The sequence below is a fragment of the Cyrtonyx montezumae genome, unplaced genomic scaffold, assembly GCF_038088225.1.
Source record: "Cyrtonyx montezumae isolate F1298 unplaced genomic scaffold, pur_monq_1.0 scaffold_16, whole genome shotgun sequence".
Lineage (NCBI taxonomy): Eukaryota > Metazoa > Chordata > Aves > Galliformes > Odontophoridae > Cyrtonyx > Cyrtonyx montezumae.
Genome location: NW_027071892.1, coordinates 12,795,328 through 12,818,646, shown reverse-complemented (window position 1 = coordinate 12,818,646; position 23,319 = coordinate 12,795,328). Strand labels below are relative to the sequence as shown.

Genomic DNA, 23,319 nt, shown 5'->3' with positions numbered 1-23,319 from the left:
TTTAGATTTGTACAGAAACCAGCGCTTTTACGAGTACCCTCGCTCACTGTCCTAATGATTTCTGCCTGGATTTGCAAGCTCTTTTATTCCTTCTCTTCTTGTTTCACATCAGAGAAACGTCAAGACTTTCGGTGCCCGGTGTTAGCTCTGTGTCTGTACTCAATGTTCTCGCTGCGCTCGCTGGGACCCGCAGGCTTTATAATTAGGGACAGGATTCATGCAGCACCAAGCACACTCGCAAGGACTTTCTTCAAAACCAAAAGGAAACCTTCCCTCTTGTTCCCACCACCCTCCTGCCGCAGCTCTGCGGGCTAAAGACGATGGCTGAAGAAGAAAGCCATCACCTTCCTCTCCCTGGCCGTGCATCCAGCTTGCAGCTCTCCACGGACACAAACCTACCAGCGAGGGCTGCAGTTCCAGGCTGCAAGCTTCAGAGCTTTGTCCTGGCGTTGCATTAACCCATCTCTCCGTAGCCAAGCAGGGGGTGCAGCAGCCACACTCCCCACGGAGCTCAGAGCCCTGCCAGGCTCCTGCAGATGACCCAGTCCCTGCTGCACAGAGGGTCTGACCCAGCGAGCGCTCCCTCCTGCCTTGGGAAGGCAGGACCTGTTGATTTCTGCAGTCTCAGATAAGTGTGAATTGATGAGCTACTTCAGGAAGCTAATATTAATGCCTGGAATAACGTGTCAGGGCTGCCTGGCTGATTACCCCTCGTTCCTGTCTGCTTACAAACAATGATTACAGTCTAATCTCAGCACTCTTGGAGGAGCTGCGGAGAGTACCCTTCATCTGCTGTAATTACGTTCCAGCTCCCTCGGAGCTCAGGCTCTTATTCACTCCCAGCATTATCTGCAGACTAATCTAGCCGGCAGGAATGGAGGTAAAAATTACTTCAAAGAGCTGCATTAAGCTCTTGCTCTGGCTCAAAAGCCAAGTTAAAGAAACCAGATTGTTTCGTGATGGTCAGACAATGGCGCGGGATGAAGGAGCGATGGATCCAGCGTGCAGCAGAAGCGAGTGTTTGCTGGCACTGCTGACAGCCAGGGGTTGTGCCTGTGCAACTCAATGAGCCCCGTTGGCGGTGAGGAAGGAGGTGCTCAGCCTGCTGCAGCCCCCACTTTGCTCCCAGCTGCCCAAGGTTCAGCAGGCAACTCTGGCAGCTCTTTGAAAAGGAAGCATTTCCCAACAGGGCTCAGTCAGATAACTCCCCACGCTGCTCATCCACATATCAGAGAGACCTCCTGATGTGTCACAACATCTCTCAGCCTTCCCACTGTGGTTTAGTTGCTCCCAGGACTTTTTTCCTAAATATCAAAAGCCAAATATAGCATATTCCTGGACTAACTCTGACAAGACTTCCAGGCAACTTCATTCCGCCTAAAAACCTCTTCTGGATAATCACGTACGTCAACACCCTCTAAATCCATTTTCTGATTACATTATTTTCTCCAAGACCTTCAAATTACAGTTTTGCTCTAACTCTGTTTCCCTTCAGCATAACTGCATTCTAGAAGGACATTAACCTTTCCCATTTCTCCTATTAGATGCACACAGCTTTATCCCTCCCCTTCGCACAGACGCGACTGTGATGCTCCAATCAGCCTGCAGGGAAGAAGATATCTCCCCACGAGGCTGAGAGCATCCATAAGCATGTGCTGCCTTCCCTCACTGGTGGCAATGGGACAGCAGCAATGAGTCCCAGCAGTCACTGTACCCCAGTGAGCAGGGCGTGCACTGCAGCTGTCTGCACGGGCATTCTGACTCTTTATTCAGCACTGCTACAGGTACGTGCTAGATGAGGCATGCAAAAATCTGCTTGCACGTTGCATTCCCATTCTGCTGTTGCTGGGGAGACCCCATCTGCAAGAAGAAACCTTTGGTGAACAAAGTAAGGGCACCACAACGGCATACGGAGCACACACAGTTTAACTGCAGTAATCTGGGGAGCGAGACGTTGCTCCCCAAAGCCATGGCTCCCAGAAGGCAACGTGATACCAGAGCTGCCTCAGGTCCTGTGCTCTAATTAAGTGTTAAATCCAGTTATTCTTTTTTAAATCTAGCTAGATGTTTCTCCTTCCCACAGTGCCATTGCTCTTTGCTGTGCTGGAATTCTGTAAGGAGAACAGTTAATTAAGATTGAACAACACTGTCTAATGACTTCTATTTAAAGCAGTTCATAAATACATATATATTCCATGCTCTTAGAAATTACCTAACTTCAGAAGCTAACGTGGCACCTGAACAGAACAAACCAGTGCCACCTCGTAGGCACATTTCCTACCCCAAACAGAACAGCGTAGCAAAGCACCCAGTGCCATCCTGCAAATGTTTAAATGCTAAACGTTTCAAAATAACAAGATGTCCCCGGATGCAGGGAGCAGAATGAGTGCTGGCAGCACAATCGTTAGGCACAACTTCATTTAAAACACTCTTCAGATGCAGGGGCAACACAGCTGCTTCTAACCAGGGAGGAGGTGTGACCTCAAGGAGGCAAAATTGGGCCCGAACAGATGGGAAACTCAGAAGAGACAACAAAATGAGACAGCCTAGAAAACTACACTGCAGTATAACCAAAGCAGCATCACTCCAACTCTCAGCAGAAGGAAGTCTTGGTGCAAAGGTCTTGAAAAAGGAACTGAGGTTAAGAGAAAGGGGGAAGTTGATAGGATGAGAGGGAAGGGCCTCAAGTTGCACCAGGGGAGGTTCAGCTGCCATTTCTGGAGGTCTTCAGGAGCTGTGAAGATGTGGCACTGAGAGACGTGGTTCAGTGGGCAACGTTAGTGGGAAGTGGACAGTTGGACTTGATCTTTTCCGTGAGCTATTTGCTCCACCCACTCCAGCTTCATCTTAACTCTTACGTTCACCTGTAGCACTCAGCTACACAGATGTGAGATGGAACAGGCCAGTTCCACATCCTGCACCACGGATACGGTCAGCGAAACACGCAGACATTCGATGCATCACTGGTAGATGACAAACACCGGAATCAACGAAGAAATTAGCAAGAAGGCTGTTCAAATATTATCCTAATTTAGCACAAAAGAGGAGATCTAGTGCTGCATTAACCTCAGACAGACCTTTTAAAAACACATCCTGGAAGATGTGTGCTCACTACACCCACTCACCAAGGCATCTCTAATGAGTCTCCGCCTACCTATGTCTGGATCTGGAGGGAACCCCTCGAGGAACGTGGCTCACAGTCTCGCTTGCTGCTAAGTGCATGGAGCTGTTAGAATTGCAAAAGGGAAAGAAGAAGGAATTATTTTTCTCCCTCTAGCTCACAGAGAGGAAGTGATTAAGCAAACTATCCACCTCTGGATCTTGCACAATGCAAGGATCACACCTGATTTCTTTTCTATGCAGCCCTAATCAAAACACATGCGCTCTGCCTCTAGTCGGGCTACACCCTGCCCATGAAATAAATAGCTGCATGAAAATGATGCCCAGCTTCACCTTCCCTTTGGAAGCTGGCAAAGGGACGTGCTGGAAGGAGTTCAGCCTCCCCCATGGGGACGTGATGGATTCTGGGCCCCCACAGTGGGAACACACATTTACCTCCCTGCTGTCAGAGCCATCCTAGGTGTCATTTCCCCATACGGCTCTCCCTGTAACTTGGCAAATTTGCCCACTTCGTAAAATCAACTGAAAGCTCCCATACCACATCTCTTATCCTCAGAGGATCATGAATCACCAAGGCAGGATATTATTTGAGGACCTGAAGGTACTGAAGTTGTTAAAAAATAAATCAACCTTAAAATTGGATGTGTATACCAGTAGGTAAGGAAGGAAAAATATTGTAGGCTGACTCCAGAATGTTTTCAGGAGTGATCCTGAAAATACGAGGCCTGTAAAACTTACTTCTGTACCAAATAAAACCAAACAGGAAATGATAACTCCTCAGGTGAAAACAATACTGATAAATAAAGGAAATCACTCTGCTCCTATATAGGAGAATTCCCAAAAATTCTTAAGGGAAAAAAATCCCCAAGGATTGGGTTTGGTCATCTGGTTTTTCAAAGCCTCTGTGACAAAGTACTGCCAATAAGAGTACCAGAAAACTGCCTGAGCAATGGAGCAGGGGATGCTATAACAAACATAGCAATTAGCTGAATCAAATTTGAAGAGGATGTGCAACACGTGATCAGTATTCAACACTGCAAAAGATTACACCAGCATTCCTCGAGGACCTGTATTGTCTAATATATTCTTCAGCTCTTTGCATAGGAGAGCAAGCTGTGATGTGGTGAGACTGCATATCACATCATTGGTTTGGGGAGCGTGGAGCTGACCTTGGCTGCTTTGCCTCCAAGGAGCACTAAAATGCCTCATCTTCACTGTGTGTCATCTTGGGAGAGGTTCACTTGCTTTAGTTACAGAAAATATAAAAACACAGCTGTTTAGCAGTTAGGGAGAAACCCAGGAAAAAGCAAAGAATAAGAAAAGATATTTACTCTTTCTTGCAAGACGGGAAGGAAATGGTACCCAGAGGAACTGGATGGCAATTTTAAATAGATATAACGAACTCGTTTCGCAGAGCCTGAATTGACCTCTGGAACTCACTGTCACAGACTCTCTCCCCAGATCAATAGTTCAGAAAGTCCAAAACTGGATTAGATGCATTTATAGCCTGCTAGCGATGAAACTCATTTACCAAAGCTTATAAAAAACATCTTTTATAAAGATGCCACGGGAGTTTCTTAGGTGAGGTTGCACCACAATGTGCTTTGAAAATTGATAATAAAACATCTTATATTTGTACAAGTGTCCCTCTACCTTGCAAGCAACAAAAATTAACACTTTAATAGTAACTTGTGCACCAAAATTGGAACACCTGGGCACGCAGCAGAGTAACTACTGCTCCCTTTTCACAGGTGAGGAACAAGACAGAGGGAAACAACCAACAGCAGTGCTGAACGACAGCTTGGGGGGCCCTAGATTCCTAGCTGTGCTTGCCAGCAGGCTGCTCTAACTGCTGAGCAGCTTCAACGGTGTTTGCTGGAAGTGGAAACACCTTTGGGATAGCATAGGAGACCCTATCCTTGTATGGGATAATTACAAACGCTACGTACAGGATAACTTCTCACCAACCAATCCTATCAGTTCACTCGATTCCCTGCAGACTGTGATCCACATGCAGACACTGACATGCAGCGGAGGACTGGCAGGTCCTGGAAGAGCAGAAGAGCCAAGAATGTGACTCGGCCAAGAGCTCCAGCAATGCCCCTTTGCTCTTCTTCCATCATGCTGGGCACAGGGGGTCTACGAGGTCGAGCTTGTCCACTGTCAGGAAGCAAATGTTCAAGTGGATAGCTGAGGAAAGCCTGATTTCTATGGGCTCCCCTCCTGGGCTGAGCCCAGCCTGGGGCCGCTGGCTCTGTCTGCCATCCAACCCCTCATTCCCCTCTGGGTGAGTACATTTCCAAATGTTGTCAGACACTTATCCTCCCACTGAGCTGCACAATCCAATGTCTGCACACATTAGCTTTTATGATTTAAAAAAAAAAAAAAAAAGAAGAGCCAGAAACAAATTTAACTTTAAAACCTGTAATGGCTTGAGGAGTCTCTAGAGTGAAATAGGGGGAGGGAACGGGGGATCTCAGGTTAATAAAAGCTGTTAATTAGAGTCAAATTTGCTGCTTAATGTGTCAAGAACTAGTGAGTTACGAGTTAATCAAGTGCTCTGAGTTCCTCGGGAGAGCAATAAACCCGAAGCCTGAAAATGGAAACAGAAGGACAAAGTCACGGCCTTCAGATAAGGTGCATTTAAAACTGCTTAACCCTAAGGCCCAAGCAGGAAGCATCCTGAAAGAGGCTGGGACTCCCCCTATTGAGAACATCTTGTAGCATCTCTAATCATCAGCACCCCAAGACTTTCATAATATAGTCAGGTTCAGATATACTTCCTTTTTTCTGCACTAGCTGGGACTTCTATAGTGTGTGACAAAAAACACAGAAAAGACGGGAACCTCTTGAAACCCTTGACTTTTTGTTTCCTCCACTCTTCAAAGGACATTGCAAAAGGCTAAAGCAAAAGGTAGAAAAGATGCGTGGAAGAGTTGGAAAGTATCCACCAAGCCCTGATTCGGGATCCTGTATTCCTTGCGTTAAGAGCTCTGAACAACATCTCCTCGACACGCAGCAAAGGAAGCTGGCACAGCAGGAACTGCCTTACAGGATAAATTAATAAAAACAGCAGAGAAAAGGGAGTGAATAAAGCCTGTCAAGAAATGAAGGGTTTTCAAGATTGAGCATTTCCCACATTTAAATGCATCTGGGAAAGAGAAGGCAAATGATGGGCGATTTTCTTCTGCCATTGAACTATGGAAAGGTTTTATCTATTTTCACTCCAATTTATTCTTTGCAAGTCTGAGATGGAGTGCATTCTCCTTCCCCACAACATGCTAGCCATCAGTGACTGCTAAAAGAAGAAAAGCTGTAGTTGCTATGGGATCTCTGCCATCACCCAAGACCTCTCCCAGTGGGGAAAAAATAGGTAGCTGAAGATAAATATTTATAGCACACGATTCCATCAGACTCAAGCAGAAGGCATTAAAAGCATCTTTTTGTTGTTGTTGTTTTTTTGGATTGCAAAGGGACAGCAGCAGTAGTCAATCCCATACCAAGTATACATACAGCTCCAGTGAAGTTGTTAATTGCTGAATATCAATGGTCAATAGCTGTGCTGCCTCGCAACCTCTACTTATTTTAGGGGGCAAATGTGCTATCTGACTGCTGTGGAGACAACATGGAATCCTGAGTTGGGGACTTGGCACAGAAGAGGAACAGATGTTCACAGATTTCATTGCAAAACATAATGATCCACAGTCCTGAATGTTATATACAACATATTCCTGTAAATGTTCATAAGTTCATAAGTTCATAAGGTTGGAAAGGACCTATAAGATCATCTAGTCCAACCATCCTCCTATCACTATCTCTACCCAACTACTAAATTAAGTCCTTTAGCACCTCATCTAAACGCTTCTTGAACAGCGCTAGGGATGGTGCCTCAACCACCTCCCTAGGCAGGCCATTCCAGTGCCTGACCACTCTTTCAGAATGTTAAACACTGGGAGATGCTGTCTGTGCCCTTGTGGACAACCTGGGTGCTTTTCCAGATCTTTCTTATATTTTCCAGACTAGAACACTGCAGCACTGCACACAGCAGCCTTCAGAAAGGTGAAGTGCATGGAAGATTCCTTCACATTGAACAAAGTGATCCTTTTTGGGCTAATTTTCTTGTTCCTTCTTCAAGACTCGGGTCCTGAGGGAAAGCAGAGGCCAAAACTAGCCCTGGATAAAAAGATTAGATCCCTCTGCATTATGATGCTTGTAATGATTCAGCAACTCAAAGCCACCTTTCCACCAACAAGGAGCCCATGGTTCTTCTATGAGCTGATAGTTCAAAGCTACAAATAAAACAAAAGAATCTGACAGAACTCATTACCACCTGCAAAGCTGTTGCACATTTGTGAGAACAAATGTGTCATTGGTGCCCCAAACTTGCAGTTTGATTCAGCTGGGAGAACAATCCCATCCTTCTTGCCAAATAGAAACCCACCATTCTGCTTTCCCCAACGAGTGCTTTGCAGTTAAATGTGTGAGAGCATCCACAGTGTGTCCCCATAGCTCCCAGGTATGACTGCCACTTCCCAAAGGCAGGACAAAGCCACCAGGGACGACCAGCTCATCTAATGGGGACCATGACCAGCCACCTCCTGTCTGACACCTATAATATCTCAGTCTCCCTTAAAGCCAGACAGCTCCAATAAACTCCAGAGCAATCAATCCTCTGCTCGCAAAGGAAAATAAACTATGGAATATCTCAGCAAATAATTTTGGGATAGAAATTATTCTTGTCTAACATTAGTAGAGAGCCTCTGTGTACTCCTCCAGCAGCTACCGAGCACGGAGGGAAGCAGAGGGGGGGTCACAGCTTTAATTCCAGCCACAAATTGTCTGCCTGTTCTCCACAGCTGAAAGGAGGAAAGGAGGTTACAGCCACGGAGTAATGAGTGAGATTAGACTGCCATCAGAGAATGGAAATGTGAGCTGGAGAGATGTGCTGAAGGCAGAGAAAGCATCCCTTGAATTAAACCTCTACCGTTACCTTGTCACTGACACAGTGGATAATCCACGACTCTGAACTGCTCCCAGGAGCTGGTGTGTTTCAGCCCAGGGTGTGACTTCTCCTACATATCGACAATACAGCAGCACAAGCACATGCAAGCTTTCCACGTCTTTCAGCCACGTATGTGGAACATCAATTTTCTGTAATCCCTGGCAATATAGAGGGATTTCTCCCTTCCCCTTTACCCAGTAAAATCAACAGTGCTTTTTAAGGATGAAAGAACGCAAGCCGCCCTGATGAGAAATCATGAGTGTCATCTATGGCTCCTCAGCACTTTGTGCATCATTAGAGTGAGGTCACTAACAGGACCGAGGTGGCACGAGGGCAACGAGACCATCATCTGTCTGGAGGGTGATGCGTGAACGCAAGGAAGGCAAATGCAAATCTGCAGAGGCAACATGCTCCACTTGTGAAATGGATTAGTTTCCTTCTGCTGAGACAGACTGCTCAAGCATCACACCTTGCAGGAGGAAAGCGCTTTCCAAAGAAAGCTGCAGGCCAGGAATCATACGAAGATGGCAGGACTGCTCACCTCAGCACAGACCTGAGCCCTCGGCGAGGAGTGCAGCATCAAGACATGAACAACTGGCAACTGTCCATCTCAGAAACTGAGACTGTAGGGATTTGGGAAACATCGCCTCAGAAGTAACGCGACGTGCTTTGAGATCTCCATTCAAAAGACTAACAGCACACGACAGAAGCGTGCTCTGATGCTAAATATATCTCATGCCTACTGAGAAGCAGCGATTCGATCCGAGCCCTATCGTCTGCTCCGCTGTGGGTATCAGCTCTTGCTTCCTTCAGCTCATTAACACTGCTGTACAGTGGCTGGCACGAATTTACATCAAATGAATATAATTACAGAGAAGAATGCGCTGTATTAACTTAAATCTCTGGTTTTCCTTTGCTTTTCCTGTCTTACATCTTTTCTCCTTCCTTTTTTGCATGCCAATTTGTTTCTGTTTTTCTTCTCCATTCATCATCTTTGTCCTTCTTTTCTTTCAGTCTTTCACATATTCCTTCTTTCAAGTCCAGAGTTGATTGCTTTTCCTTTTCTTCCCCCCCCCTCCAAGTTTGATTGATTTATACTGCACTTACGTAAATGATTTTATACAAAGCATATAAAGTACTGAACTCTCATGAGCACTACTACCATCCATGTACGTGAGGGGGGAAGTGAAGTTAACGAAGTGCTAAATTAAGTAAGAATCCCTTACATCATGCTTCGAAGCTTGCCAAAATCTGATGCTTCAGATGTACTGCAACAACAAGTTTCTGAGACAGGTCCTTTGGAAGCAAAAATCTTTATACTTCAGTGTCAGACAGGAAAAGAAACAAGAGATTCTCCCAGCTGCTTTACCAGGGGATGAGGTTACTTCTCAAACTATGAAGGAGAAAGGAAAGGAAGATGAGGAAAAGTATTTACTTTTCATCTCATCTGAAACTCCTGTAGGACTATAGGCAAATGATCTCTGTTGAAATTCATTGTACTGCTCAATCCATCCTTGCTTAATTCATCTCATAGAACTCTTAAATGGTACCCAGGCATTAGGCTGGCTCTCCACAGAGATGGAAATTACATCTCTAATTACAAGATATGGTACTGCCCTAATAATAAGTACTGTGCTCGAGAAGTCCCCACCCAAGAGGATGAGTTTTGACCTCCTTTAACTGGAAAATAGTTGATAAGAACATTAAAGCAAGTCACAGCTCCAGCATCCATCCATTTACTTGCGCTGAGCACTTTGGCACTGGTAGCAGAAATTAGGTTTTGTATGTACCCCACAGGTCTGAATTAGTGATTGTCTGTCCACTGGTGCTGGAACACAGATTTTGGACAACGGTGTACAGAGATGCAGAAGAAATGGAAAGGCAGATAGCTCGACCTCCACAAAAAAAACAACATTTGTGCTGGTTTTGACCCTACGCTGCCCTAACAGTCCCTGGGCAGGCATCCTTGGATAAATGCATCTCACTCTTTCAGATATCTTTAGCATCTTCAGGATGAGCCTTCGTGACCCTTGGAGAAGTATGGCTGCTGTAGAAAACGCACCCCACCCCAAAAACAGCCAGGTCTTGTTAAGCTGTCTTTATTGCTCCTTGCCTTTCCTTCCAAATGATACCTCTTGCCCTACAGACATTCTCTTTCCTCATATTGGCAGTGAAAGATCGCAGCAATCTCTGGCTGGGGACTATTTTCTTCTCCAGCACAGATTTGTAGCATTTAACAGCAAACCTTCAATTATCATAGCACATGACCGTAAAACTTGCTCAACTGGAAGTGATCAGCCGTTTCTAACCTTGCCTTCAGTCATCTCCTTTCTTTTGCCCCAAAAGCCATTTAAAATAATATTCTCCTGGAACCTCCACGCAGTCTGCCTAGTTAAACCGTAAGTCAAAATGATTAAAATGATATGGAAATATATACATCTCCTTCAACATTTTACAGGGAACACGGCTCCTATTGGGACATCACTACACATTACTCATAAGGCCAAGACATGTGGCAGCTCCCAGAGAACCTGCAACCTCTCTTCTTTGTGCCATAGGACTTATAAGCAGCTGTTAATTTTTTCCATTTCAGGCCATGCTTTCCACATGCTTAATTCGAGTCCTTAAAACGAATCCCCGATCTGAATTCTACCTGCTTGGAAGAGTAAAAAAAAAAAAAAAAAAAGTCTTGGAAATACGTAGCAACAAGAAACTGGCAGGACAAACTCACACTCCCACTGTGCCAAATTGCAAGTTTAGTAATTCTGTTTTCTTCCCGCTGAGTGGAAGGTGTCATTAGCTGCTGTATTTAGAGCCTCAGAAAAGGCTCTTGGAGCAGTCCCCAGCCTTTCCCTGGACCAGGTGGCTGATGACCACAGGAGCTCTCTGCAGCTGGGGACCTTCACCTTCATCTTCCTGCAGTCAACACTTCAGTTTTAATGGAAGGGAAATAAACGGGGCAAGCAGTACAACATGAAGAGAAACCCTGAGGCTATGTCAGCCTCCTCCAGGCTGAAATTCATCCCTGCATTGGGGCTGCTTTTAAGTCCCCACACTGTATAAACACTCCTGGGTGCTTTTAAGTCAAGAATAGCTTTCGTTCTGGGAGAGGTTTTTCTCCTCTAGGACAGCCTCTGAGGAGCACCCATCGAACCAAATCCTCATTCCTGTGGATTAATGTGACGATGCCCAGAATCATCCTCTTACTGCACGACTCGGGGTGAGCACAAACACCATGGAAACGTCCTGCAATTGCACACACGTGAGCCTGAGTTTTGTCTGCTGGCAGGAATCCCACCTGACCCCAAAGAGAGCTCCTGCCAATGCAGCTGTGCCTACAGCGTGATGGAGCAGGGTCAGAGCTGGGAGGCTGCGTTATTCAATGGGAAGGGGAACACAGGACAGCACAAACCCACGGCCATAGGTGCTCATGATCTGCACGCAGAAAGAAGGGAGGGGGAGTGGGAGGAACTGGCTCCTTCACGTGGGGCTGAGGATGGGAACACCCTGCTGCCTCCAGATTTACTTTGGTTGGTTGGAATGAAGACCACCTGCACTGCCTGAGAACTGGGGAAATCTGTGCAAGCCTTCATTATTTATAAGAGCTGTCCGGAGGCAAACTGCCTGGAATCCATTAACGGGAGAAGTTCCAGCTCCTTCAGGCAGTTGCCTGGCTTAGGCCTTTTCCACTGCCACAAAGCAAAAGGAAAAAAAAAAAAACCCAAAACACTTTCATTTCTAATTAATCTTCTGCTACACAATACTTTTAATTAGGAAAAAGAACCTGCATGCTCTTTGAGCGAGGGAGGAAGGAGCCCAGGGTGAGGCAGAAAGCTCTGGCACATTGGCTGTGGTTCAGGCCTTGTCCTCTCCCAGCCCAGGGTCAGGGAAGCTCACGGTCAGCAAGTTCAGCTCACAGAGATCCCACAGAGATCAGGGATGGGGTGTGTGTGTGTGCATGCACACAGCATCAGCCATTTGCCCTGGAAAGGGGAAAGAAAACCCAGGTAATGGGAAGCAGTGTATTGGTGGGGGGAAGAATTGAAAAGACACGTGGGTCAGAAATCCAGTGGATTCCACAGGATGAAGCACGATGAAAGGCCCAGGGAGAAGCACATCCAACACATACATTATCTCTACAAAACAATAATCAAAAATAGTTGATTCCCCAAACCCCAATTTCCTATAGCCCTTCTTTCTCCTTCTAATGTCTCTCTTCCTTGCATTCATTATTCATGTCACCGGGGGTACAGATTTGCACTTTGGTTTCTGAAAAATTAATTCAAATGATTAAAATTTCAGTCCCTGAGTGATGGAAGCAGCTCCAGCAGGCTGGAGATGCCCCTCTGCAGTCAGAGGGCCGTGGGTACACTGCCCAATTCCTCCCTGCACAACAGGGCTCCCTGCAGACCGAGCTTGAAGGGGAACGATCTGGTAGAGAAATGCATTTTTAAGTGATCTAGTCCCCGCTTTTGTGGAGAAACCACTTCAGTTTAATACCCCATCACCACTCGATATAATGCACAGAGCAAACTCCAGGTTCTTCCCGGGCTGAAGGACTTGTGGCTTTTCACACAATCCCCCGGGTGAGGGAGAATCCCAGGAGGAATGAAAGCATTAATAAACACTCATTCAGCAGCAAGCTGACTGCAGGCTAAGAGACTCGCAGAGTGGCTAACCAAGTTTCCTATGGCACTGAGCTTTCAAATGAAAGAATAGCAGAGAACAGCTCTCAGAGAAAGGCAGCTTCTCACCTTAGTGTCTGGTTTTTCGGCTGCACCCACACCTACCAGAGAACCTGCAAGCTGGCACAGAAAGGTGCCTGTACATAGCACCCACTGCTGTGGGAGCTGCTTCTCCCAGCTGCAGAACAGCCAAGATCCCCCCAGTTCCCATCCGTTATCAGCCAGCGTGGTCCCCTCCCTGGGCTGCACACCCCCTTTCCCACCAGCTCTGCACCAGAGCAGCCAAGTGCCTGCAGAACCTGCTACCCTCAGTTCTTGGCATTGCTGGTTTTGTTTATTTTAAAACAAATGTTGAGAGAGAAGAGAGCAGCGCAGGGAGCTGAGGAGCTCACAACACTTCTCCAGATTTAGATAAGGAGGAGGAAGGGCTGAATATAAACTTGCAGAAACCGATTTTGTTCCTAAGATGATAAAAAAGTGGCAAAAATAGAACAAACAGCAAAAAGAAAAAAAAATCTGCCTATTCCATGGCACTTCACGAGTGTTATACCTGAGTAAAAAATCCAGCTGAGTCTCAGAGCAGAACAGAGAGCAAACTTGTCCATCTCTGGGCAGTGCATCTCTCCACGGACACACCAGTACAGGCAGGGAATACAGGGAGCCCCAGTGGGATATTCTCCATGCTAGCCAGTGCTGAGCTGCTGCTGTAGGGATAAAAAGGGACCAAGAGGAGACAGCAGCACCGTGAGCAGCTCTGCTGAAATCCTCTGGAGGCAGAAAAACAGTAAAGCTCTGAAAGCTGTGAGCTGGCTTCCTTTGAAGCAATGGGACTAATGGAGCCTGCACTGTGCTGGGGTTGCGACAATGATGGGAACACCCAATGCTTCCTCACAGGCAGCTCCTGCATTCAGACATCCTGCAGTTCCTCCAGAAACTTTTTAATAAAGCAGCATTTCTAAAAACTCTACTAAATCACCAGTTTTGAGGAAATTTGGGGCTCGGTGCTGCCAGGAACGCAAAGCAACATAAACTTATTTCCACTGAAACTTTGCAGGGCAAACATGCACAATACTAGCTGCTTGGAAAACTCCCTGCTTTTCTTCCTCGAGATGCGGCTCTGCGTGAGCTTTTATGTGCTGTTCAACTATCAAAGCTGTCCTGAGCTGACAGCCCTTAGCACCATCATTCTCTACCTGCAGGACAGAGCATCACTACAAGCAATATCAGCTCCCTCGCATGCTTTCAGGTGTCAGCCTTCCTCCCATCCAGGTTACTTCATCTTCCTCTTACCCAGCCCAGGTACTACTTCTTGAGTCCAGTGCTGGGAGCTATTCAATCTCCCTTTCCAAAAGGCACTCAGCAGCAGCCCTGACACACCACCTGAGAGCTGATGCACCAGGGTGCACAGGCCTGATGCTCTGTGCAGAGGGAGAAGGAAATGGAAATGCTGGAACAAGCAGTTTGGCACGGCTTCTTGGCTGGGCTAAGGGTTTATTCCTGGGATGCTGCCTTCCTGCAGACTAAGGAAAATTAAATTTAGCACTTTGCAAATAAATAGGTTAAGGCTGAAAGGACACTATTTAGGAACTTAGTGCTCACAGCAGCCTCAGAGATTATAGATCCATCACCGTCTATTACCTTGCTAGTTACTGCTTTCACTTTGTCCATCTTCCCCACTTACAGACTGGTCCTTTCATCAGGTCTTTTTCTGTTCCAACTTGAAACTGTCATCACTAAAATAGAATTGCATGAAGAGAAACAACTTTGGGCCGTAGTGTGACTCTGCCTAAAAAGCCAAGGACATCTCCTACGCTTCCCCAGGACAAGGCAGTGAGATTCCTGCCTACCAGAGAAAGCCATGGAGAGGGATGGCTGCTTACACATGTCCAGAACCTTTGGGCTTCCATGCAACCATCAGCTGGGCCCTTTCTCTCAGTGTCTGAAAGCACAACTGCACGGTGAGCCACCAGCTGACTGCTCACCTCTGCTGCAGCTCCATCACTGCTCCCATTGCACGCAGTGTGAGAACTGATCTCTGCACCACCAACACGATGAGAACCCCCACCTCCCACTGCCAGCATCTCTTCTACCTGCCTCATACAGAAATCATCCGCAGACAGTCCCTCATCAGACAGATACATCCCAGAAATGCAAAGTGACAGCTATCACATGAAATGCTCTCCAGGGCCTTCCATTAAGACAGACATTAACCCTTCAGTTTAAGGTTGAAATTTATGCCAGCTCCCCAGAACATGGTTTGGATAGATCCACTGTTATCAGCCATCTGCTTTGGTTGAAACTGAATACAGAATAGGAGCAAATTAGAATTTTCATGCCTCGGTTTTGATATATTCCCTCCAAGATACAGGCAGACAGGCTTGTCTTCTTCCACACGCTAGAGATGCCATCAAAAGACAATCCTGGGAGCTACCAAAGCTGGAGGTCATCCTCAGCTCTCAGATTCCCCCCACGGAGGAGGAAGCAGCCATGGGACTGTGCTGCGAATCCCTCTAAGATAGATCTGACGTAAAATACCTGTCTGTATTTCTTCCTCAAAAGATGTTCTCGTGCAGCAACATACACTAAATCCAAAGCCCTAAAATAGTACCCAGTTACCCAACCTCAGTGCTAACAGTCACATGGGTTAGGATGAACCCTTCCCAGGCATGACAGTGTACTTGTTTTTCTGAACAAACACAAGAGCAGATGAGCTTTTCACCATTTCCACGTACACAAATAAAGACAGTTGGTACATGATTAAATCCTTGCATTAATCTGTGTCCATGGGAAGTATTAATTATTTAGATATACAACAGGTGAGCTGTGAAAATTGTTGCTCTGTAGCACAGCAGAGGACTCCACCAGAATCACAGCAGCTTGTTGCTGGAACAAAGCTCTCCAGTAGGATTTTCACTTTACTTCTGCATTCTGTCATTGCTCCACAGATAACGCACCATGGCAAGGACATTGGAATTAATAGAACCATACTGCAGCACCAGCAGGACACACTATGATCTGGAGAGCCTGCTTAAGACCACAGGATGCTCTGAAGTGCATCAAATCTGAAGAAATGCTATGACTGAATGCTTGCTGTGCCTCCAGCCCTCTCCTGCAGAAACTGCTCCGAACAGAGGTGGGAGGCCTTGCAACAAAGCAGGAGGCACTCTCACAGAAGTGATTTCTGCTTTCCTAAAAGTGGTCTCTCAAAAGGAGATTGTGGCAGACCTCTGCTTAATGTCTAAGGCAACACACAAATACAACAGAGACTGGGATCCTAATGAGAAGAGCTGCCTAGCAAGCTCTGAAATGTGGGTTCCCAAACTGGCAAGATAGTTGGAGAGAAAGTGTTATTAACTGGAGAAGCAGTGGATGGCAGTCCCTGTTGCTGGTGGCTCTGAGCAGGCTGAGCTGTGCTGCTGTGAGCTGGGACACCCAGGGCAGCTGGGTGCTGCCAACTATATCCCCCCACTGAGCTGCCTGCTTCTCTTAGAGGTCTCACAAACCTTTTCCTGTGAAATGAAGGTAGAGGGCTCGAGCAGACCTCAGAGCAGCCAGAGAAGGTGGCAGAGATGCTGGGTACCCAGGAACTCAAGACTTCCCACCTCACAAAAGGCAGCAAACCTCCAGCAATTTCTGCTCCTTTTCATTTGCAGCTTTGAACGTCACCATATGCGAGCAAACAACAGGGTTATGGTTTGCTGACACGGCTCTGCGTGTTCTGTAAATTCACAACAGAGCAGCCAGGGAAAGCAACAAGCATGCATCAAAAGCAGCTTTGCACAACACCCATTTCATGTGTCGGCAGTGAGGCCTTTGTATTCCCCAGCCTCCTGGGCTTGAAGGCATTGCCTTTTCCTTGAAGAGAGCTGATCACACAGCCTCTAAGAAGAACATCTTTTGAAACTACCAGAGAATCAAAAAATTAATTAATGAAATAATGAATTAACTGAACAGGAGAGACTTCTGCCTGGAAGAGGAAGCAGATGCCCATAGGCTGGCTCCCTGTCCCTCCCCAGGCTGCAGCGTGCCCAAGGGACACCTTGCTGTTCATGGCCAACAGCCATGCTGCTGGCTTTCATCCCCCTGCTGTTCACACACAGAACAGGTTAAAGAGCTTCTCACAGCCACGTGGAAGTTGATGGATTGCAATGCCCTGAGCCCAGGTGACAAAGGAAAGCAGAAGGTCAAGCAACCACAAGCAAAGCCACATAGCTGTTCAGCACTAGAGAAGGGAACAAGAATCCAGCAGGGTTTTGCTAAGCTCACCCATTTTATCCGCAGTTTAATACTGCCTTTATCTTGCAATGCGTAAACACAGCACCGTGAGCCCACACAGCCCATGTAAGCTGTTCAAACACAGCAGTGGGCAGACAAAGCATCCTGCCCTCCTGAGGCCTCCTGCAGGGCCCCAGGCACAGCAGCAGGAGCAGCTCTTCTTCAGCTAACTGCATCACCTGGCTGCTGGGAACGAGGGGGAGGGAACTGAAAGGAGAGGTGGTTGTTGTACCAGGTGAGTCAGCCAGGGTCTGCCCTGCCTCCTGCTGACAGCAAGGCTGTCTCAGGCACAAGGATGGTGCTGTCAGGGCACAAACAGCAGCTGCCTGGGCAGGGGCACAGGGCTCTGCACGACCTGCTGGGCATGCTGCTACACTAGTCTGGATGCTGTGATTTAATCCAATCCTCACCAGTGACCTGTGCTCCTTGCTGAGCATGTGACCTCCCCTACAAAGCATGGGCTGCCTCTCCTGTTTCATTAAGTAAGATATACTTTAATGAAGAAAAATGAGACGGGGAGGAGGTGAATCACAAGCTTTTTTATATAAAAAAAAAAACACATCAGTACACTGGTGGTTTGGTTACTTCATATTGCAGAAGGTCTGGAGACAGATGCTGGGAGCTTTCATCATCAGCCAGGGTCTGCTGCATCCTGGTTGAGGCCATCAGCAGAACTACCAGCAGTGACAGACTCTCAGGCAGTATCCGTGAGCAACCTCATGTTTCCTACCTGAAAATAAGCCTTGCTTTTTGAAGCAAGGGGTTGTGCATTTGCCTCACAATGTAACGTATGGGTCACTTCAAGAGGAGAAAAGCCAAGCATTTCAATTACCTGCTGCACCCAACAGGGACACAGACCTGTCAGCCTTCTGAGTGGCTCACATACACCAGCCTCTTGCTAGTTGGGACTGACTTTGCCACTGGAATAATGCTCCAGCATCATCAGCATTAATTACCTGCATGGCTGGATCCACCCCAGCAGGCAGACATGGCAGGGAAGGGGAGCAGCTCTTGTGCCAGATGGGTAGGTAATAGGGGGTGAATTCCCCAGCCCAAAGCTGCTCTCTGGTTCCTACTAGCACAGTGTGTTACCCTGAGTACAGTCTGGTGACATTGGCAGGAGCACTGTCCCCATTGCACTGATGGGAAACAGAAGAAGAGTGTTCACTTCTCTCAGCTAGATCAAGATGTCAGCCGAGCCTCCAAAAGACTCTGATCAACATCTTTGCGCTCAGAAATTCTGCAGTAGGATGACTTTGTCAGATCTCCTCAAATTCCACTATCCTTAAGGTGACTGGTTTCATTAAAAGAAAGGGAAAATAAATACCCTGCCCTAAAGGGTAGGCAGTTGTTTAGGGAAGCACATACAGTAAGAGAGAAACCGTGTCAGGAGAGAGAGAAGAAAAAAAACATGAAAAAGAGCAAAATAAGATGAAGACAGAAGCAAGAATCGAAGCCGGTTCCTAATATGAAATAAACATCTGGAAGAAAACAAAATGCTGGAAGTTTAAATCATGGGATTTGATCCTGAACACCGCAGATCGCAGGACGGCTCTGCTCGTAGAGCTGCTGATTGGAGCTGACCCTGCAGGAACCCCTGCAAGGCATCACCATCACACAGCCATGGCCAGCATCTCCAGCAACCGCGTGGGCAAATTGAAAACAAAATGTAAAAATAAAATAACTTGTAATTAGCAAGAATGAGGAGGTAGCAGAGGCCTGCAGTCTCTAATCAACCTCTTGCTGCCTGGCCTGCTCCATCAATGAGCCCCATTGTTATTTCTGATTGTGTGCACAGGAGTGCGAGACAGCTGCTGGAAGGAAAGCACTCTGTCGAAACTGTGGTTTCTTTCTCCTCTCCAGACTCATCACAGCTGAGGAGGAAGAGAGGGGAGTAGACAGAGATGCAAAAAGAAATAAACAGCTAGAACGTGCTTCTCAAAGATGCTCTGCTGGGTTCAAGGAGGAATTAATGGGAACGGCAGGGATGCCAAGCATGAGGACCAGACCCAGAGCTCTCAGCAGTGATGCCAGCATCAGCACCAAACAAGATGACTCAGGCAAGCAGAGGCAAACCCTGCAGTAACCTTCCCACTAACTGTGAGATGTGTTGTTAGTGGGGCACTGTGGCAAACCTGAGCTAAGGCTGCACCAACATCTTAGCAGCCTTAGGACACAGGGCATCCTCTGCACACTTAACCACCTCAGTTCTGCCTCCTCCTTTCAGCCCAGCAGCTTGTCAGCACTATTTTGTACTAGGAAAACAGCCTCCAGGTTCTCATTCCATCCATCCTCATTTCCTCCTTAAGGAAAGACGAACCATCACTTTTTGTTCACACAGCTGCCCTCCCACATTTTGCACACCTTGTCACAATTCACCTACCTATCTACCTCAGTTTTCTGTTAAGCCCCAGTTGCTCTTCCTGTAAGAACTGCTGTGAGGCCATCTCACCCACCACCCTGCCTCCAAATAGCCACCAGGGCGGATGTTTAGGGAAAGGAGAGTGGAAACAAAGCAAAGACAAACGAGCCTGAGGCAGTCTGCCATTAAACTCCCACCTTCCAGCAATCAGTGGCTGAAGTACTCCCAGCCCCTCAAGGCTGCATTGGAACCACCACTTCTATATATCCTCATGAACTGCACCATTACTGTCTTACGCCTTCATTCCGTATGAATTGTTAACACACAGCTTGTATCTGTCCTTCCACCATACCCTTCTTCCATCACAGGATCCCCAAAACAACACAGCCTTTATCCCTTTTCACCCTCTAAGTTCTGTCTCTTTAATACACTGTGAACCACACCAAAAGCAACATGCACTTTTCAGACTGCCTTGAAGAACTCCTTAAACAAGTGTGCACCAAAGACCGTGTGCAGTGGCTGTTAATTTAACAGGCTGAAAAAAAATAAAAGCTGTTGATTTTATTACCGTATTATCAATCCAACTGGACACCAATAAAGGTTTTATTTGGCAGAAGTGACAACCCCAAGGCTGGCCATTTTCTCACACTGTGTCGTGATGCTTCTGTTTTTATTTGCTCTCTAATGTCTTGGGCGTTCTCTTCCAAGGCATGAAGCCTGTCATCTTGGGGATGCTCTTCAATGAACTATCGCTGGTGTTTGTGTTTCCATTTGATAGTACTGGCAGAAAACAACAACATGAGCAAGAGCAGGAAACAAATCTGTTCTGTGGAAGACTAGGCTGTGAAGATACAGAAAATACAGCGAGCCATAAGGTGCTGAGCTGCCTAAATGCAGCTTTTTGGCCAGGGCTATTAATAAGCTCAGACTCAGAACACCACTCTGAAACTGAAATTCATCTGATTTACTTCCTTACCAAACAATTGAGGCCCAGATAACATGCACCTGAACCAGGGTGAAATCTGAGCACTTTCTGAGAACACAGAGTAACTCGAAAGATTTCAAAGGCTGCTGGATCTCACAGAGCTGTTACACCAGATCAACTGCCAGGACCCTATCAACAAGAGTGTCCTGCTCCACATTCGTGTGCCACAGCGGTGGAAATGGTTTACCTGAAGCACAGTGAATTATCAAAGAAGTGAAACAAGTCTGAGGACTCTGCTTGCTCTCTTCAAGTCTTTATTCCCAAATACTGCCAGGAGATGAAGCTGAATGTTGACAGCTGCAGCAGTAGCAAAACTACATGTACAGAGAAGCCATAAAGTAACCAGCACGCATGGGAATCTCCTTCCTAACGTCCACAGGAAGAGGCTGGCTTGACTTCTCAAGCCCTACTTCACGTGAATGTAAATATTTAATGCAAACCTAGGCATTGCTATTTGTCCATAAAGACACCTCACCGTTTTAGAAAACCTACAGAGCTCGTGCTTTCAGTAGTACCTTGAAACAATCGGGTCTATAAATTCAAGGGATTTCCACTCCTAGTTTTAAATCGATTGACATTAAATGCCTGGGCCCAGACTGTGCTCTCTAGGCACACAAAAAGAAAAGGCCTATGATTTATTTTCTCTGCACTGTTTGTTCATTTGTACAAGTGTCTCCAAATCATCTCCTCCTCAAATTTGACCAGTCTTTCTGTTTACCGAAAGACTTTCTTAGTCTGAATCAATTGTCATTGCCTTTCTAAAGGCCTCACTTCCTTAACTCTCATTAAGGGTCCACCCAGAGACAACGATGAACAGCCCAATATAGACACTGCCAAAAAACATCTTGATCTACCACTGCTTAATTCCATGCTGGTAAAACCAATTCTGATGTTCCCCAGCAATGCTTGTTTTAATAAGATGTCTCCAACAGATTGTTAAAGTGAGCAATGCAGCTCTTGGGTATCTTGCCCTGGCCTAGACTCACCAACCAAGCAGCATGTGGAGTGCCAAGTCTGGCCCAACACACCTGACGTATTGACAACACTAAATAAAGATGAAGTTGTCAAGTGACCCAACAGCTCTAACACATTGCTTCCCATAAAAATAATCAGAAACTAAGCTGCTGGTGAGGATTCTGTACGCCACTTTTCACAGCATTTAATTAAAAGAATGAAAAAGAGCAAACAAGTGAGAGTGAGCTGTGAAATCTGAGATGTGCCTTGCTGCCTACGCACTCACACAGAGGGTCTGAAAAAAATCACTGGAACATCCTTCAAGTTGATGAGCTCATCTGTTGTATCCATAGGGATTGCCAATAAATATTGATACACTTTCATTGGAATTCAGTGCTCATTTAGGATGCAGTCATTTGTATTCTCAGCATGGCACCGTGATTAACCCTTTCTGATTTACTTAAAGCAAATTGGCTGGATACATACGTTCTACTACAGCATTAGCATACCTTGTAGCTTGGGAAAACCAAGCACATCTTTCATCTTCATTTAGCTGTGAAAGGGTTACGTTACAGTAGCTCCTTCTGCACCCTCACTGAAATTAAATGCCACCAGCAGCAATTACTGAAAGATGCTCTGAAGTTTACAGAGAAACGACGGAAGCTTGTAAAGAGCTAGGGGACTTCTCCAGTTTAATTGTAGAGACAATGTTCCATAAATTGCTCAAATAGAATAAATACAAATTGCATTCTTTGCTTTTTGGCCTCTTTTGGTTAATGAAATGCATGCTAACACCCACAGTAAGCTAAGGCTCAGTAATTCCACTGCATAAACACACAGCATCACCAGAAAGCCACAGTCAGGGTGCAAGACTCAGTACATACATGAACACTAGCTGCCTGGATTCTGCGAGGAAGTCAAAACTACCACTGCTCTCCCTGTCAACCCTCACCTCAGTCCTCTGGACAGACTTGGGAATGAAGTCTTGAGCGAACAAGAGGAAACAAAAACAGTATTTAGAGAGAGGAGACTGTAATTGATCATTCACTGTCCTGTACATAAGTTATTTCCACTGCAGTGATACGAAGAAGAATTTGATCCTACTGGAGATGTACTACTGAGAAGCCAGTTCTTGTTCAGGTGGGCAGTAATTTCCTTATATTTTCTTAACCTTCTCCAACTGCACCATCTCTCCTACATCACAAACAGTTGCTAGATGCTCTGTCCTGCCACGCCAACAGACCCCTCCAGGGATCTGCACAAGCTTCATTCACTAAGCACGTAACAAAGCAGGTGTGATCCCAGGCCTGGGGAGGCCTTAGAGCTAACAGCACACCACCACCTCAGCTAGCTCTTCTCCAGCTTGAAGGACAGTACCTGGGAACCAGGAGAGTTCTCCTCCGCAGACAGTGAGTTTGCCTGCTGCCATCTGTTTCATTCCTGATAAGGCCAAGCAATATAAACATTTTAGTGATATTTTCCTAGTTTTACTAAGGATCCAAGGTGCTGTCTTACACTTAGCCTCACTGGTTTCACTTGTTGCTTTGCCTGTTTTGTTTTGAAGTTGAAGGATGGGAAAACATTTGTCCTGCAAATAAACAACCCTGCAGCAATCCACACATCAGTAGGTCTGCAGAAACTGAACTTCCCCAGTTCCTGAGTGTGTGCTCCACTTCTGTAATGAATGCTTCCAAAATCCTCATCCTTCTAGTGATGTGCTGGAGGGGAGTCAGTGTCAAACAGGAATGGCCTTAAATGCTGCTGAGAAGTAAGTTCTCCCACTGACCTGCTAATACTTGAACCCAAGTAATAAGGATGCAACTTAACTGCTCAATGACTCCAACGTCACACCTCAGCTCTCTAATGTATCAGCCCAACTGTGCTATCTGGAAGGTAACAAAGAAGAAAAACATCACCTATTGAGCCCCAATCCAAA

General features: G+C 46.3%; 1 protein-coding gene across 3 annotated transcripts in view; it reads right to left on the bottom strand.

The window, feature by feature from the left end:
• MAD1L1 (mitotic arrest deficient 1 like 1) overlaps positions 1–23,319 on the bottom strand; it is a 307,407-nt gene that overhangs the window by 57,781 nt on the left and 226,307 nt on the right. The gene's annotated exons all lie outside the window — the stretch shown is intronic.